Raw genomic sequence first — 6,598 nt, forward strand, 5'->3', positions numbered from 1 at the left:
AGTGTGACATAATATACCTCTGTAAATAAATACTATTTAAATTTACGCCTCGCACACTTTAATGCCCTTTGTATGGAACATATACGCTCGCTTCAAACTGGAAGGCGGAATATCCGGTGATGTCCACTTCGCAGGGCACTTACGGTCGAATATAGAACAAACGTCGCATGTGATAAGAGATACAGATGAAATGTACAGAGCAAGGACTGGAATTGGGAACCGCTGATGTAGCCTATTGTAGTAATGTCTCTGGTGTTCTGGTCTGGGAGCGTAAATGGGTTCAGGGGGCGTGGCCTTGGACGGCGATTGCAGGGAGGACTTAGACCCTCATGATTTAAGTTTTGACACAAGCATATGTTGCTGGCAGGATCAACCAGGTTGCCAGGAGGCAGTTGCATTTACAGACTGCTGTTTTTTTTCTTTTCGTGCTGGATAAGGAGTGTGTAATTAGTGTGAGCAAATGGCACTAGCCACAGGAAGTGGTGAAAACATGAGTGTGGTCTCAGGAATTTTTTTTTCTTTTCATGTAAAAAAAAAAAAAAAAGTCCACAATAATCACAGAAAATTGTGTGAGTTTTCTCAGCTTTAATTTTCATCATGTGATTCTGTGATGGTTGAAAGAGATGGCTATGTAATCATTTCAAGAATTATATTTTAGTTGTCTTATTTTGTGCAGTTCAGTTTTTTTTAATTTTACTATCATGTTCTGATAAAGTCAAAGCTTGAATCTTGAGAGATTCAAGTCAATAGATTTGAGTCATGCTATGATATGATTATGTGATAAATGCCTCTGTTTTCTCAGAGGTGCACAATAAACCCAAATGTAGTTCAATCAATGCTGTTCTCAGATAAACCCTGTTATTCAGCCTAATGGTGTGATAGATTTTTTTTCCTGGATTTCATTCTTGCAAAATTAGTTTCTCTAGTTTGTGCACCAACTTTTCTAAATAGCCTGTTCTTGTTTACATTTGCATGAAAAATCTGTGTGCAAAGTAAGCATACAGTGGGTGTAGAAAAGAATCACCCCCATTTAAAATAATCACATTTTGTTGCTTTGCAGCCTGAAATGAAGACGGACACAGTTTTTGTTTTATCCAGCTGTATACTGTATTTATAACATCCAAGTGAAAGATATAACACCAGCATGTCAGAAAAAAACCATTATCACTGAGTTGGAAAAAGTATCACCCCCTTGTATCAGTATTTTGTTGAACCACCTTTTGCTTTAGTTACAGCCTTTAGTCTGTTGGGATATGTCTCTACTAACTTTGCACATCTAGACTTTGCAATATTCGCCCACTATTCTTTGCAAAACTGCTCTTGTTCAGTTGAATTTGATGGTGACCGTTTGTGGATCTTTCAGGCTGCAAAGCAACAAAATATGATTATTTTAAAGGGGGATGATTCTTTTCTATACTCACTGTACATATCTAGGGCTGGGTATCGATTCAGATGTCCCGATTCGATTCGATTTCGATTCGCAAGCTCTCGATTCGATTCGATTCTCGATTTTTTGTTTATTACATTCAGTGAATATAATTTTAATACAAATGCTATTGATATTTCTAACCATGATAAGCGCTGAATGAATGACAGGCTTTCTGTTGTAACATCATGCAAGGTAAATATAAGGGTGACATCTAGTGGAAAAGACTAATGATAAGATTCACGTTAATCAGATCTTGTTTTAAATGTGCTGAAATAAATCCCGGAAAAGATCGATTCGCGGCTTTTGAGAATCGATATCGAATCGATGTCATTTAAAAAAAACAATTAATCGAAAAATCGATTATTTTTTTTTTGTTGCCCATCCCTATACATATCAGTGTGTGGATTTGTAGGTGCATATGTGTTTTTTTTTTGTAGGTGCATATGGATTTCTATATTGCCTAAAATATCCAGGTTTTGCCTTTGGTTGCACTGCGCATCTGTGTTATGACATCAAACTACCGTGAGAAATATAGAGAGCAGACAGCTCCTTTCGAATCAATCTCGCCGTACTTTGATCTCATACACGGATGAGCGGCTGCACAGCGCCGCTTCAAGTCAAACACACCGAATATGTACGCATATTTGCATCACTTTGACCGTTCTCTGTAGATCCCACCCTCTTATGCGCCACAATTGGTCGATTATATGCGCAGTGCCTGGATGTTATTGGTCAAACTACTTTTCGATCATTACCTTCAGCAAATATGAAAACAGGAAAACAAAGCCAAAACCTGGATATTTTAGGTAATATAAAAATCCTGGCGTGGCAAGTAAAAGATATACAGTATGTTATTCACTCTCAAGCTGAGCACTATTTTCTGTTATTTATTGTGCACTGCACACTTTGACTCAGTTTCAAAACCTAGTGAGTTGCCTTGCTGTCTACTGCCTATTTGGGCAACTGCCCTCTTAAGACAGTATTCTAACTGAAATGGAACCTTATAAGTGATTGCTTTTGAATGTTCTATAGGCAGAATCCTGCATCTAAATAGCGCTCACAATTGATTTCACATTGCTACCATGTTGCTAAACTAATAAATTAAAACTGGCACACACAAATATTGAATAAAACTTTAATTAGTTGGAGCAATTTTTTTGTTGAGTTAATTATATTTACAACTGAATTATTACATAACTGAATTATCATCATAATTTACATTAAAAAATCACTTTTCTAGTTGCAGTGCATTATGAGATTGCCGTATCTGCCAAGGATATGAGCTGCTGGCCTAAAGAAGAAACCTTAGCAGAATATGCTGCCTACCTTTTTGAACAGCCTTCATTTGGGAAGTTGTTTTGCTCCCTACATACTTAACAAAAATTTGGGACAGCAAAACAACAAATCATTTGAAATCACAGGCAAACATTCTGTGTTTTTGCAAACATTGTGTGTGCTTATGTTTAAACCATGTCTAATGTATCTAATGCATCAAATCTCTCACCAATGTCTCCTCTGTTGTAGGTTTTTTGCACGTTCATGTTTTGACCTTGGTTGTTTTCTGCAGCTCCTGTGGAGACTATGAGCTGCGAGCAGCTGTAAGATATCTTGGCAGCCTGGTTTTATCTTGTACTTCATAAGCTGTGGTCTTCTTTTCCCTTATTGCCAACCAGGGCTATGTGCCTCATTACTGTCCTCTTCATCTGTCAGAGCTCTACGGCTGTTTGGGATAAAAGGTGTGTGATTTATGATAATTATTCTGTTCATATGACCTTGCTAGTCTAGCAACATGGAATGTGTTCTTTCCATGTTTTTTTGTTTGTTTTGTTTTGGTAGATTGCAATCCAGGGTCATTGTAAAAATGTGCCTGTGGTGACATTTCTACAAAATTATATTACATAGCTTCTACAGTTTTTCAGTTTTATTCAAAACAGATCTGGTAACAAATCTGGCAATGTTTTACACTGGTTGCTGTACATATTGCAGCAGCTCAAAAATGATATGTCTGTTAAATGGCGCTAAAAGGTTAAAGCTCTATCATTTTAAAATAACTTACCACCTACACTAAACCCTAAACCTAACCAATAATGTTAACAAAAACAAACTTGAGATAAAAATGCATTTGTTGATTCAGCCATGCCGTTTTAGCTTGCTTCTACAAGTCTTTCAGCTGTTTTATCATGACTTGTGTTTCACTGGACTTGTAGCCAAGTGTTCCGTATCACAAATGCAGCGCTTTATCATGTCAGAAAAGCCAGTTGGTTATGTGAAGCAAACGTCAAAAAATATCTATATTTTATATGTATATTTTATATGAAAATATAGTGCAGTGTTCCACACCAGTCTTGGATCGTGATTCATCGATCCATTGTGATTGTAATAAATGTGCAAGAGCAGTGCTGTACCAGGTGAGCTACTGAGCAAGTTTACTATATCGGAAAAGACACACACACACACACACACACACATATATATATATATATATATAATTCAGAATACACAAGCAAGTATTGTGCCATCAAACTCTTTAGATGGGTTTCCATTATTTCTGTCTGTCTCAGTCTCTTTGTCTTTCATTTCTCAGTCTAATTTTATGTATTGATTTCAGTTTCATGCAGTCTGTCCTCGCCTGTCTTTATAGTTTATGCCTGAACATTTTGAAGAATGCATTATGATGAAAAGAGTGCCCATCTTCAGTGTTGTTTATGGTTGAGCCTTTATCTTATCCTGTATCTCACCCCAAATATAGACCCTTTAGATTAAATTATAGTAATGTCATATAACATCATTGGATTATTATAACAGTCATTTTCAGTTGAGGTCTGTGTGGTACTGTGAAAATATTCCACACCAGTCTTGGATCATGATCCATCAATCGTGATCTTAATCTAAAGAAGCTAAAATCCCCAGTAAATTTTTGGAAATGGTGTTTCAGCCCCCCACACCACTTTTTGTTATTTTTCATCTCAGTGTAAATTACACTGAAAAATTTTTTTCATTCATCCAATTAAAAAAATTTAGGGTAATGAAACATTTTTTTCAGTGTAAGCGCAAATCTAAAACAGCTTTTTTCTAGGGTGTTAAAGTGTCGCTCTCGAGAGTTTGTTTGTAAACCGTAATTTAATCTATACAAATCAAAGTTATATGGGATATGGTGTCAGTTCTGCTCTTTCTGACTGCTGTTACTGCTGTTTACTACTTTGTCATTTAGTTGGCACTTTTATCCAAAGCGTCTTGCAGTACATAGACGACAGCAATGGGTTAAGTGTCTTTCTCAAGGGCACAGTGGAGATAGTTTATTGATCGTCCCTTTTGGGGTTTGACTCTACAACCTTTCAGTTACCAGCTCAGCATTGACTTCCAGTATAAGTGCACAATGTATACACACCTAAAGCCTCCAACAGAAGTTTATCAAGTATGTAATTATTTTCCACTAGGCATAGTCTATAATTAATCTAATTACCACTCTAATTAATCTAAATGTAATCAGACCTATTAATTTCCTCAAGGAAATAAAGCTTTTCTAACTAAATTGGTATTCAGTTCGTGAGATATTACATGCTATTTGAGCAATGCATCACCTTAGAAAATCGGTATTATAAAAGAGCACCTAGCAGAAAGTACATCAAAGGGCTTTTATAATGCAATATATTCCAGGTTTTTCCTTTGACAATATGATTACTTTCATCTATGGATATAGTTATGAGTTTGTGTCAAGACTGTTTTACGTAATATGGTCATTTTAATCTCCATCTTCCCTATATATATGAGAGCTTTAATATCACAAGTCTGATATAAGGGGTCGCGTTACTGCCACAGAAAATGGCAGTTATTGTTTTTCTCCATATATTCTGTGACACACTGTACACAAGATAAAGGACCTATGGCTACAGTGTTAAAGGGTAGGGCTTTTTTTGTATTCTTATCGCCAGCTTCCTTTGAGCGCACAAACATCTAAGCTAAGAAAATGTATACATGGCTGGTGAGCATGTAAACTAGAAAATATTATAGCTGTTCACGTCTGAGTGATCAGTTTACACAAGTTAATATATTGGATCGCCAGTCTACTAAATGTGAGAAATGGCTCTAATTTCAGCTTTATAAGCTTATGATCAACAATAGACCTATTTTCTAGTTGGATAATGTTCTGCTCACATCAAAAGGAATGGAGGGAGGATTGCAGTCAGTGATTGATAGATGCATTTAAATTACTTTTCAGTTTGAATTGCTCAATCACCAATAGCTTTTGAAAATACTACTTGTTTCTACTAAAATACTACTTGAAAATTCCTACTACTTGTTTCGATTTTGTTTCAGTTTTTTATAATTTTAGCTTTTAGTTTTAATTACTTTTTCTTATTTGTAAGTCGCTTTGGATAAAAGCGTCTGCTAAATGACTAAAAGTAAAGTAAAGTGAAAGTAAAATATAGCCTGTTCTTGCATAGTATTTGTACTGTTAATTTAGCATACTTTCTATTTATAGAGGCTGTAATAGTTCTGGAATCATTGCAAAATGAAGCTGAATGCTTGCTTTCTTGCTTCACTGCAGGTGAACATTCTGTTGTGAACGAGCAGACAGACATATGTACTGAAGGGTTTTAACTAAGTCCATTTAGGCTGATTTGTCAGAGACCTCATATTGAATTATTTCCTTTTTTGTGCTATTTAAATATATATTGTGAAATTTGCTTCTACTTAAGCATTTTGCCCATTTATTCAAGTGGATTATAAATGCCACTTGCGGCAAAGGGGTAACAAAACAATAATTTGTATATTAATAAATTAGGGCTGTCAAATCGATTAATCGCATCCAAAATAAAATTTTGTGTTTACATAATATATGTGTGTGTACAGTGTAGGGATGTCAATTTTCGATCATTTCCATGATCGATCGTCGTTTAAATTAACGATCAATTAATCGATTAATCGTTAACCTTAATGCTGCAAAATGCGTCTATGCAGCCAGGCATGACAGGATGTGCAAAAGTTACTTTAAAAAAAAAAACGCTTTCTCACCCGATTTAAAGGGGATTTAGTCTGAATAAAATGCTAGTAGCAGGATTGTAAAATGAATAGATGTGATTATGATCATTTGATAAAATGAAGAGAGCTCGTTTGAGATAATTTTACTTTGTTGACTGTTTCCTATCCCGACACGGAGACCGCTGA

At 35.6% G+C, this 6,598-nt stretch overlaps 1 protein-coding gene across 13 annotated transcripts in view; it reads left to right on the forward strand.

Moving 5' to 3' along the window:
• LOC107714392 (PTB domain-containing engulfment adapter protein 1-like) overlaps positions 1-6,598 on the forward strand; it is a 188,131-nt gene that overhangs the window by 141,084 nt on the left and 40,449 nt on the right. The window contains exon 1 of one of the 13 annotated variants that reach the window (XM_016520220.1): positions 3,014-3,165. The exons of the other annotated variants lie outside the window; for them this stretch is intronic. The gene's annotated coding sequence lies outside the window, so the exon portion shown is untranslated. Of the gene's footprint in view, positions 1-3,013; positions 3,166-6,598 lie in introns of those variants that run through there. 13 annotated transcript variants of the gene reach the window in all.

Source organism: Sinocyclocheilus rhinocerous, unplaced genomic scaffold, assembly GCF_001515625.1.
Source record: "Sinocyclocheilus rhinocerous isolate Xijiao unplaced genomic scaffold, SAMN03320098_v1.1 scaffold449, whole genome shotgun sequence".
Classification (NCBI taxonomy): Eukaryota; Metazoa; Chordata; class Actinopteri; order Cypriniformes; family Cyprinidae; genus Sinocyclocheilus; species Sinocyclocheilus rhinocerous.